This window comes from Panulirus ornatus, chromosome 4 (genome assembly GCF_036320965.1).
Source record: "Panulirus ornatus isolate Po-2019 chromosome 4, ASM3632096v1, whole genome shotgun sequence".
NCBI classification, from domain to species: domain Eukaryota; kingdom Metazoa; phylum Arthropoda; class Malacostraca; order Decapoda; family Palinuridae; genus Panulirus; species Panulirus ornatus.
The window spans coordinates 23,615,070-23,629,058 of NC_092227.1; positions in this window are offsets into that span (position 1 = coordinate 23,615,070).

Consider the following 13,989-nt stretch of genomic DNA (forward strand, 5'->3'; position numbering starts at 1 on the left):
CCCGCATGTGCGCGAGATAGTGCTAGGAAAAGACAACAAAGGCCGCATTCGTTCACTCATCATGTATAATGCACTGAAGCCACAGCTCCCTTTCCACATCACGCCCCACAAAACATTCCATGGTTTAGCCAGACGCTTCACATGCCCTGGTTCAATGCATTGACAGCACGTAGACTCCGCTATATCACATCGTTCCAATCCACGCTATTCCTTGCACGACTTTCACCCTCCTGCATATCCAGGCCCCGATCACTCAAAATCTATTTCACTCCATTTTTCCACCTCCAATTTGGTCTCTCACTTCTCGTTTCCTCCACCACTGATACATATATCCTCTTGGTCAATTTTTCCGCACTCATTCTCTTCGTGTGACCAAATCATTTCAAAACACCCTCTTCTGCTCTCTCAACCACACTCTTTTTATTACCACACACCTCTCTTACCCTTTCATTACTTACACGATCAAACCAACTCACGCCACATATTGTCCTCACACATCTAATTTCCAGCACATTCACTCTCCTCCGCACAACTCTATCCATAGCCCACGCCTCGGCAACCATATAACATTGTTGGAACCACAATTCCTTCAGACATACCCATTTTTGCTTTCCAAGATAAGGCTCTCGCCTTCCACACATTTTTCAACGGCTCCCAGAACTTTCGCCCCCTCCCCCACCCAATGATTCACTTCCGTTTCCATGATTCTATCCGCTGCCAAATCCACTCCCAGATATCTGAATACACTTCACTTCCTCCAGTTTTTCACCATTCGAACTTACCTCCCGATTGACTTGTCCCTCAACCCTACTGTACCTAATGAACTTGCTCTTATTCACTTTTATCTCAGCTTTCTTCTTTCACACACTTTAGCAAACTCAGTCACATGCTTTTGCAGTCTCTCACCTGAATCAGCCACCAGTGCTGTATCATCAGCGAACAACAACTGACTCACTTCCAAACTCTCGCATCCATAACAGACTGCAGACTTGCCCCTCTTTCCAAAACTCATGCATTTACCTCCCTAACAACCCCATCCATAAACAAATTAAACAATCATTGAGACATCACTCACCCTTTCCGCAAACCAACATTCACGGAGAACCAATCACTTTCCTCTCTTCCTACACGTACACATGCCTTACATCCTTGATAAAAACTTTTCACTGCTTCTAACAACTTACCTCTCGTACCGTATATTCTTAATACCTTCAACAGAGAATCCCTGTCAACTCTATCATATGCTTCTCCAGATCCATAAACGCTACATACAAATCCATTTGCTTTTCTAAGTATTTCTCACATACAGTTTTCCAAGCAACCACCTGATCCACACATCCTCTACCACTTCTGAAACCACACTGCTCTTCCCTAATCTGATGCTCTGTACATGCCTTTACCCTCTCAATCAATACCCTCCCAGATAATTTCCCAGGAATACTCAACAAACCTATACCTCCGTAATTTGAGCACTCACTCTTATTCCCTATGCCTTTGTACAATGGCACTATGTAAGCATTCCGCTAGTCCTCAGACATCTCACTTTGAGTCATACATACACTGAATAACCTTACCAACCATTCAACAACACAGTCACCCCATGTTTTAATAAATTCCTTTGCAGTACCATCGAAACCCACTGCCTTACCGGCTTTCATCTTCCGCAAAGCTTTTACTACCTCTTTTCTGTTTACCAAATCATTCTCCGTAACCCTCTCACTTTGCACACCACCTCGGCCAAAACACCCTATATCTGCTACTCTATCATCATACACATTCAACAAACCTTCAAAATACTCACTGCATCTTCTCACATCACCACTACTTGTTATCACCTCCCTCTTTGCCCACTTCACAGTTGTTCCCATTTGTTCCCTTGTCTTACGCACTTTATTTACCTGCTTCCAAAACATCTTTTCATTCTCCCAAAAATTCAATGATACTCTCTGTCTCCAACTCTCATTTGCCCTCTTTTTCGCCTCCTTGCACCTTTCTCTTGACCTCCTGCCTCTTTCTTTTATACATCTCCCAGTCATTTGCATTGTTTCACTGGAAAAATCGTCCAAATACCTCTCTCTTCTCTTTCACTAATATTCTTACTTCTTCATCCCACCACTCACTACTCTTTCTAATCTGCCCACCTACCAAGCTTCTCATGCCACAAGCATCTTTTGCACAAGCCATCACTGCTTCCCTAAATACATCCCATTCCTCCACCACTCTCCTTCCTTCCGTTGTTCTCACCTTCTTCCATTCTTACTTAGTCTCCTCTGGTACTTCCTCACACAAATCTCCTTCCCAAGCTCACTTACTCTCACCACTCTCTCCACCCCAACATTCTCTCTTCCTTTCTGAAAACATCAACAAATCTTCACCTTCGCCTCTACAAGATAATGATTACATATCTCTCCAGTTGCACCTCTCAGCACATTAACATCCAAAAGTCTCTCTTTCGCGCGCCTATCAACTAACACGTAATCCATAAACGCTCTCTGGCCATCTCATCTACTTACATACGTATGCTTATGTATACTTCTCTTTTTAAACCAGGTATTCCCCATCGCCAGTCCTTTTTCAGCACATAAATCTACAAGCTCTTCACCATTACCATTTACAACACTGAACGCCCCAAGTACACCAATTATTATTTCAACTGCCACATTACTCACCTTTGCATTCAAATCACCCATGACTATATATATATATATATATATATATATATATATATATATATATATATATATATATATATATATATATCCCTGGGGATAGGGGAGAAAGAGTACTTCCCACGTATTCCCTGCGAGTCGTACAAGGCGACTAGAAGGGGAGGGAGCGGGGGGGGGGGCTGGAAATCCTCACCTCTCGCTTTTTGTTTTTTGTTTTCCAAAAGAGGGAACAGAGAAGGGGGCAGGTGAGGATATTCCCTCAAAGGCCCAGTCCTCTGTTCTCAACGCTACCTCGCTAATGCGGGAAATGGCGAATAGTATAGAAATATATATATATATATATATATATATATATATATATATATATATATATATATATATATATATATATATATACATATATATATATATATATATATATATATATATATATATATATATATATAAATACTTATCTATAAATTTTGCTTTATCGCTGTCTCCCGCGTTAGCGAGGTAGCGCAAGCAAACAGACGAAACAATGGCCTAACCCGCCCACATACACATGTATATACATACACGTCCACACACGCAAATATACATACCTATACATCTCAATGTACACATATATATGCACACACAGACATATACATATATACACATGTACAAAATTACTACTGTCTGCCTTTATTTGTTCCCATCGCCACCCCACCACACATGGAATAACAACCCCCTCCCCCCTCATGTGTGCGAGGTAGCGCTAGGAAAAGACACCAAAGACCCCATTCGTTCACACTCAGTCTCTAAATGTCATGTAATAATCCATCGAAACCACAGCTCACTTTCCACATCCAGGCCCCACACAACTTTCCATGGTTTACCCCAGACGCTTCACATGCCCTTGTTCAATCCATTAACAGCACGTCGACCCCGGTATACCACATTGTTCCAATTCACTCTATTCCTTGCACACCTTTCACCCTCCTGCATGTTCATGCCCCGATCACTCAAAATCTGTTTCACTCCATCTTTCCACCTAAAATTTGGCCTCCCACTTCTCCTCGTTCTCTCCACCTCTGACACATATATCCTCTTTGTCAATTTTTCCTCAATCATTCTCTACATGTGACCAAACCATTTCAAAACACCCTCTTTTGCTCTCTCAACCACACTCTTTTTATTTCCACACATCTCTCTCACCCTTACATTACTTACTCGATCAAACCACCTCACACCACATATTGTCCTCAAACATCTCATTTCCAGCACATCCACCCTCCTGCGTACAACTCTCTCCATAGCCCACGCCTCGCAACCATACAACATTGTTGGAACCACTATTCCTTCAAACATACCCATTTTAGCTTTCCGAGATAATGTTCTCGATTTCCAAACATTCTTCAATGCTCCCAGAATTCTCGTCCCCTCCCCCACCCTATGATTCACTTCCGCTTCCATGGTTCCTTCCGCTGCCAGATCCACTCCCAGATATCTAAAACACTTTACGTCCTCTAGTTTTACTCCATTCAAACTTACCTCCCAATTGACTTGACCCTCAACCTTACTGTACATAATAACCTTGCTCTTATTCATATTCACTCCCAACTTTCTTCTTTCACACACTTTACCTAACTCAGTCACCAGCTTCTGCAGTTTCTTACATGAATCAGCCACCAGCGCTGTATCATCGGCGAACAACTGACTCACTTCCCAAGCTCTCTCATCCACAACAGGCTACATACTTGCCCTCTCTATCTCTCTCTCTCTCTCTCTCTCTCTCTCTCTCTCTCTCTCTCTCTCTATATATATATATATATATATATATATATATATATATATATATATATATATTATATTATTATATTTATTTTGCTTTGTCGCTGTCTCCCGCGTTTGCGAGGTAGCGCAAGGAAACAGACGAAAGAAATGGCCCAACCCACCCCCATACACAATGTATATATATACACGTCCACACACGCAAATATACATACCTATACATCTCAATGTACACATATATATACACACACAGACACATATATATATATATATATATATATACCCATGCACACAATTCACACTGTCTGCCTTTATCCATTCCCATCGCCACCTCGCCACATGTGGAATACCATCCCCCTTCCCCCTCGTGTGTGTATAATAGGAAACAACAATTCGAAGTACTAAGTACAAGAATACCCTTCGTCTCACAAAGGTGAGCAACGGGGTCTATACTGGTTATTTCCGAACATTCCCATAGCCTAGCGGTTAGCATGCCTGCCTCTTGCACAGGGGTCCCGTGTTCGATTCTGGCTGTTGGAGGTTTGTATGTTCTATGATGGTGCGCGTTCATATGCACTTTATTCGTATTCATATACCTCCGCGTTGCACAGTTAGGTTCGGTAAAACGCTATCTGCTGGCTATGTGAGTCTGTTCGGAAATAACCAGTATAGACCCCGTTGCTCACCATTGTGAGACGAAGGGTATTCGAGTACTTAGTATTTCGAATAGTTGTTTCCTATTATACAGTCCAATAGCCTAGCGGATAGCATGCCTGCCTCTTGCACAGGTGTCCCGTGTTCGATCCTGGCTATTGGAAGTTTGTATGTTCTATGAAGGTGCGCGTTCATATGCACTTTATTCGTATTCATATACCTCCGCGTTGTACTGTTAGGTTCGGTAAAACGCTATCTGCTGGCTATGTGCGTCTATTTGGAAATAACCAGTATAGACCCCGTTCCTCACCATTGTGAGACGAAGGGTATTCGAGTACTTAGTATTTCGAATAGTTGTTTCCTATTATACAGTCCCATAGCCTAGCGGTTAGCATGCCTGCCTCTTGCACAGGGGTCCCATGTTCGATCCTGGCTGTTGGAGGTTTGTATGTTCTATGAAGGTGCACGTTCATATGCACTCCATTCGTATATACATATGTATATATATATATATATATATACATATAAATATATATATATATATGTATATATATATATATATATATATATATATATATATATATATATATATATATATATATATATATATATATATATAAATATATATATATATATGTATATATATATATATATATATATATATATATATATATATATATATATATATATATATATATATATATATATTATCCCTGGGGATAGGGGATTAAGAATACTTCCCACGTATTCCCTGCGTGTCGTAGAAGGCGACTAAAAGGGGAGGGAGCGGGGGGCTGGAAATACTCCCCTCTCGTTTTTTTTTAATTTTCCAAAAGAAGGAACAGAGGGGGCCAGGTGAGGATATTCCGAAAAAGGCCCAGTCCTCTGTTCTTAACGCTACCTCGCTAATGCGGGAAATGGCGAATAGTTTAAAAAAAAAAAAAATATATATATATATATATATATATATATATCCCTGGGGATAGGGGAGAAAGAATACTTCCCACGTATTCCCTGCGTGTCGTAGAAGGCGACTAAAAGGGGAGGGAGCGGGGGGCTGGAAATCCTCCCCTCTCACTTTTTTTTTTTTTTTTTTTTTTTTAAATTTTCCAAAAGAGGGAACAGAGAAGGGGCCCAGGTGAGGATATTCCCTCAAGGGCCCAGTCCTCTGTTCTCAACGCTACCTCACTAATGCGGGAAATGGCGAATAGTATGAAAGAAAGAAAAGATATATATATATATATATATATATATATATATATATATATTTTTCTTTTTTTTTTTTTTTTTTGCTTTGTCTCCCGCGTTTGCGAGGTAGCGCAAGGAAACAGACGAAAGAAATGGCCCAAACCACCCGCATACACATGTATATACATACGTCCACACACGCAAATATACATACCTACACAGCTTTCACATGCCCTGATTCAATCCACTGACAGCACCTCAACCCCGGTATACCACATCGATCCAATTCACTCTATTCCTTGCCCTCCTTTCACCCTCCTGCATGTTCAGGCCCCGATCACACAAAATCTTTTTCACTCCATCTTTCCACCTCCAATTTGGTCTCCCACTTCTCGTTCCCTCCACCTCCGACATATATATCCTCTTGGTCAATCTTTCCTCACTCATTCTCTCCATGTGCCCAAACCATTTCAAAACACCCTCTTCTGCTCTCTCAACCACGCCCTTTTTATTTCCACACATCTCTCTTACCCTTACGTTACTTACTCGATCAAACCACCTCACACCACACATTGTCCTCAAACATCTCATTTCCAGCACATCCATCCTCCTGCGCACAACTCTATCCATAGCCCACGCCTCGCAACCATACAACACCGTTGGAACCACTATTCCTTCAAAGATACCCATTTTTGCTTTCCGAGATAATGTTCTCGACTTCCACACATTCTTCAAGGCTCCCAGGATTTTCGCCCCCTCCCCCACCCTATGATCCACTTCCACTTCCATGGTTCCATCCGCTGCCAGATCCAATCCCAGATATCTAAAACACTTTACTTCCTCCAGTTTTTTTCCATTCAAACTTACCTCCCAATTGACTTGACCCTCAACCCTACTGTACCTAATTACCTTGCTCTTATTCACATTTACTCTTAACTTTCTTCTTTCACACACTTTCTCAAACTCAGTCACCAACTTCTGCAGTTTCTCAGATGAATCAACCACCAGCGCTGTATCATCAGCGAATAACAACTGAATCACTTCACAAACTTTCTCATCCCCCTCAGACTTCATACTTGCCCCTCTTTCCAAAACTCCTGCATTCACCTCCCTAACAACCCCATCCGTAGACAAATTAAACAACCATGGAGACATCACACACCCCTGCCGCAAACCTACATTCACTGAGAACCAATCACTTTCCTCTCTTCCTACACGTACACATGCCTTACATCCTCGATAAAAACTTTTCACTGCTTTTAACAACTTGCCTCCCACACCATATATTCTTAAAACCTTCCACAGAGCATCTCTATCAACTCTATCATATGCCTTCTCCAGATCCATAAATGCTACATACAAATTCATTTGCTTTTCTAATTATTTCTCATATACATTCTTCAAAGCAAACACCTAATCCACACATCCTCTACCACTTCTGAAACCACACTGCTCTTCCCCAATCTGATGCTCTGTACATGCCTTCACCCTCTCAATCAATAGCCTCCCATATAATTTACCAGGAATACTCAACAAACTTATACCTCTGTAATTTGAGCACTCACTCTTATCCCCTTTGCCTTTGTACAATGGCACTATGCAGGCATTCCGCCTACTCCTCAGGCACCTCACCATGAGTCATACATACACTAAATAACCTTACCAACCAGTCAATTATACAGTCACCCCCTTTTTTAATAAATTCCACTGCAATACCATCCAAACCTGCTGCCTTGAGGGCTTTCATCTTCCGCAAAGCTTTTACTACCTCTTCTCTGTTTACCAAATCATTTTTCCTAACCCTCTCACTTTGCACACCACCTCGACCAAAGCACCCTATATCTGCCACTCTATCATCAAACACATTCAACAAACCTTCAAAATACTTACTCCATCTCCTTCTCACATCACCACTACTTGTTATCACCTCCCCATTTGCGCCCTTCACTGAAGTTCCCATTTGCTCCCTTGTCTTACGCACTTTATTTACCTCCTTCCACAACATCTTTTTATTCTCCCTAAAATTTAATGATACTCTCTCACCCCAACTCTCATTTGCCCTCTTTTTCACCTATTGCACCTTTCTCTTGACCTCCTGTTTCTTTCTTTTATACATCTCCCACTCAATTGCATTTTTTCCCTGCAAAAATCGTCCAAATGCCTCTCTCTTCTCTTTCACTAATAATCTTACTTCTTCATCCCACCACTCACTACCCTTTCTAATCAACCCACCTCCCACTCTTCTCATGCCACAAGCATCTTTTGCGCAATCCATCATTGATTTCCTAAATACATCACATTCCTCCCCCACTCCCCTTACTTCCATTGTTCTCACCTTTTTCCATTCTGTACTCTGTCTCTCCTGGTACTTCCTCACACAAGTCTCCTTCACAAGCTCAATTATTCTCACCACCCTCTTCACCCCAACATTCCCTCTTCTTTTTTGAAAACCCATACAAATCTTTACCTTAGCCTCCACAAGATAATGATCAGACATCCCTCCAGTTGCACCTCTCAGCACATTAACATCCAAAAGTCTCTCTTTCGCGCGCCTGTCAATTAACATGTAATCCAATAACGCTCTCTGGCCATCTCTCCTACTTACACACGTATACTTATGTATATCTCGCTTTTTAAGCCAGGTATTCCCAATCACCAGTCCTTTTTCAGCACATAAATCCACAAGCTCCCCACCATTTCCATTTACAACACTGAACACTCAATGTATACCAATTATTCCCTCAACTGCCACATTACTCACCTTTGCATTGAAAGTACCAATCACTATAACCCGGTCTTGTGCATCAAAACCACTAACACACTCATTCAACTGCTCCCAAAACACATGCCTCTCATGATCTTTCTTCTCATGCCCAGGTGCATATGCACCAATAATCACCCATCTCTCTCCATCAACTTTCAGTTTTATCCATATTAATCGAGAATTTACTTTCTTACATTCTATCACATACTCCCACAACTCATGTTTCAGGAGTACTGCTACTCCTTCCCTTGCTCTTGTCCTCTCACTAACCCCTGACTTTACTCCCAAGACATTCCTATATTCCTACGAGTCCACGGGGAGAATGAAACACGAAAAGTTCCCAAGAGCACTTTCGTGTAATGTTCACATCATCAGGGGAGACACAAGAGAGTAATATAACAGTCAGTTAATATGCATCGAAGAGACGAGGCTAAGACGCCATTTGGTAAACGTGATTGGACAATCACGTTTACCACATGGCGTCCTAGCTTCGTCTATTCGATGTATATCAACTGACTGTTATATTTTTGTCTACTATCTCCCGTAATGATGTGATTATTACACGAAAGTGCACTTGGGAACTTTCCGTGTTTCATTTTCCCCGTGGACTCATAGAAATATCTTAATCACGCGCATCATAGTGATCCCTTCCAATATATATATATATATATATATATATATATATATATATGTATATATATATATATATATATATATATATATATATATATATATATATATATATATATATATATATATATATATATATATATATATATATATATATATATATATATATAGATATTCATCTATTTATTTTGCTTTGTCGCTGTCTCCCGCGTTTGCGAGGTGGCGCAAGGAAACAGACGAAACAATGGCCCAACCCACCCACATACTCATGTATATACCTACAAGCCCACACACCCAAAATACATACCTACACATCTCAATATACACATATATATACACACACAGACATATACATATATATATATATATATATATATATATATATATATATATATATATATATATATATATATATATATATATATATATATATATATACATAATTCATACTGTCTGCCTTTATCTATTCCCATCGCCACCTCGCCACACATAGAATAACAGCTCCCTCCCCCTTCATGTGTGCGAGGTAGCGCTAGGAAAAGACAACAAAGTACCCATTTATTCACACTCAGTCTCTAGCTGTCATGTAATAATGCACCGAAACCACAGCTCCCTTTCCACAACCAGACCCCACAAAACTTTCAATGGTTTACCCCAGACGCTTCACATTCCCTGTATCAATACATTGACCGCACGTCGACCCCGGTATACCACATCGTTCCAATTCACTCTATTCCTTGCACGCCTCTCACCCTCCTGCATGATCAGGCCCCGATCACTTAAAACCTTTTTCACTCGATCTTTCCACCTCCAATCTGGTCTCCCACTACTCGTTCGCTCCACCTCCGACACATATATCATCTTGGTCAATCTTTCCTCACTCATTCTCTCCATGTGACCAAAACATTTCAAAACACCCTCTTCAGCTCTCTCAACCACACTCTTTTTATTTCCACACATCTCTCTTACCCTTACATTAGTTACTCGATCATACCACCTCACACCACATATTGGCCTCAAACATCTCGTTTCTAGCACATCCACCCTCCTGCGCACAACTCTATCCATAGCCCACGCCTCGCAAACATACAACATTGTTGGAACCACTATTCCTTCAAACATACCCATTTTTGCTTCCGGAGATAATGATCTCGACTTCCAGACATTCTTCAAGGCTCCCAGGATTTTCACCCCCTCCCCAACCCTATGATTCACTTCCGATTCCATGGTTCCATCCGCTGACAGATCCACTCCCAGATATCTAAAACACTTCACTTCCTACAGCTTTTCTCCATTCAAACTTACCTCCCAGTAGACTTGATCCTCAACCCTACTGTACCTACTAACCTTGCTCTTATTCACATATTCTTCTAACTTTCTCTTTCACACACTTTACCAAACTCAGTCACCAGCTTCTGCAGCTTCTCACATGAATCAGCCACCAGTGCTGTATCATCAGCGAACAACAATTGACTCATTTCCCAAGCTCTGTCATCCACAACAGACTGCATACTTGCCCCTCTTTCCAAAACTCTTGCATTCACCTCCCTAACAAGCCCATCCATAAACAAATTAAACAACCATGGTGACATCACACACCCCTGCCGCAAACCTACATTCTCTGAGAACCAATCACTTTCCTCTCTTCCTACACTTACACATGCCTTACATCCTCGATAAAAACTTTTCACAAATTCTAACAATTTGCCTTCCATACCAAATACTCTTAATACCATCCACAAAGCATCTCTATCAACTCTATCATATGCCTTTTCCAGATGCATAAATGCTACATACAAATCCATCTGCTTTTCTAAGTATTTCTCACATACATTCTTTATAAACACGTGACCCACACATCCTCTACTTCTTCTGAAACCACGCTGCTCTTCCCCAATCTGATGCTCTGTACATGCCTTCGCCCTGTCAGTCAATTCCCTCCCATATAATTTCCAAGGAATACTCAACAAACTTATATCCCTGCAATTTGAGCACTCACTCTTATCCCCTTTGCCTTTGTACAATGGCAGTATGCAAGGATTCCGCCACTCCTCAGGCACCTCACCATGAATCATACATACATTAAACAACCTTACCAAACAGTCAACAATACAGTCACCCTCTTTTTTAATAAATTCCACTGCAATACCATCCAAACCTGCTGCCTTGCCGGCTTTCATCTTCCGCAAAGCTTTTACTACCTCTTCTCTGTTTACCAAATCATTTTTCCTAACCCTCTCACTTTGCACAACACCTCGACCAAAACACCCTATACTGCCACTCTATCATCAAACGCATTTAAAAAAACCTTCAAAATACTCACTCCATCTCCTTCTCACATCACCATTACTTGTTATCACCTTCCCATTCGCCCCCTTCACTGAAGTTCCCATTTGTTCACTTGTCTTACGCACTTTATTTACCTCCTGCCAAAACATTTATTTACTCTCCCTAAAATTTAATGATATTCTTTCACCCCAATTCTCATTTGGCATCTTTTTTTTACCTCTTGCACCTTTCTCTTGACCTCCTGCCTCTTTCATTTATACATCTCCCACTCAATTGCATTTATTCCCTGGAAATATCGTATCTAAAACACTTCACTTCCTCTAGTTTTTCTCCATTCAAACTTACGTACCTGTTGACTTGACCCTCAACCCTACTGTACCTAATAACCTTGCTCTTATTCACATTTACTCTCAACCTTCTTCTCTTACACACTTTAGTAAACTCAGTCACCAGCTTCTGCAGTTTCTCACATAAATCAGCCACCAGAGCTGTATCATCAGCGAACAACAAATGACTCACTTCCCATGCGCTCTCATCCATAAAAGACTGCATACTTGACCCTATTTCCAAAATTCTTTTATTCACCTCCCTAACAACCCCATCCATAAACAAATTAAACAACCATGGAGACATCACACACCACTTCCGCAAACCATCATTCACTGAGAACCAATCACTTACATCTCTTCTTGTACGAAGACAAAAACTTTTCACTGCTTCTTACAACTTGCCTCCCACACCATATATTCTTAATTCCTTCCATAGAGCATTTCTACCAACTATATCATATGCATTCTCCAGATCCATAAATGCTACATGCAAATCCATTTGCAATTCAAAGTATTTTTCACATACATTCTTCAAAGCAAACACCTGATCCACACATCCTCTACCACTTCTGAAACCACACTGCTCTTCCCCAATCTGATGTTCTGTACATGCCTTCACCCTCTCAATCAATACCCTCCCTTATAATTTCCAAGGAATACTCAACAAATTTACACCTCTGTAATTTGAGCACTCACTTTTATCCCCTTTACCTTTATACAATGGCACTATGCAAGCATTCCGCCAATACTCAGGCACCTCACCATTGGATCATACATATATCAAATAACCTTACCAACCAGTCAACAATACTGTCACCCCTTTCTTTAATAAATTCCACTGCAATACCATCTAAATCCGCTACCTTGCCGGCTTTCATCTTCCGCAAAGCTTTTACTACCTCTTCTCTGTTTAACTAATCATTTTCTCTAACCCTCTCAAACCATCTCGACCAAAACACCCTATGTCTGCCACTCTATCATCAAACACATTAAACAAACATTGAAAATACTCACTCCATCTCATTCTCACATCACCACTACTTGTTATCACCTCTCCATTAGCCCCCTTCAGTGATGTTGCTATTTGTTCCCTTGCCTTGCGCACTTTATCTACCTCCTTACAAAAGATCTTTTTATTCTCCCTAAAATTAAATGATACTCTCTCACCCCAACTCTCATTTGTCCACTTTTTCACCTGTTGCACCTTTCTCTTGACCTCCTGCCTCTTTCTTTTATACATCTCTCAGTCATTTGCATTATTTCCTTGCAAAAATCGTCCAAATACTTCTCTCTTCTCTTTCACTAATAATCTTACCTATTCATCCCACCACTCACTACCCTTTCTAATTTGCCCACCTCCCACGCTTCTCATGCCACAAGCATCTTTTGCGCAGGCCATCACTGCTTCCCTAAATACATCTCATTCCTCCCCAATTCCCCTTACCTCCTTTGTTCTCACAGTTTCCATTCTGTACTCAGTCTCTCCTGGTACCTCCTTACAAAAATCTCGTTACCAAGGTCACTTACTCTCACCACTCTCTTCACCCATCATTCTCTCTTCTTTTCTGAAATCCTCTACAAATCTTCACCTTCGCCTCCACAAGATAATGATCAGACATCCCTCCAGTTGCATCTCTCAGCACATTAAAATCCAAAAGTCTCTCTCTCCCGCGCCTATTAATTAACATGTAATCCAATAAAGCTCTTTGGC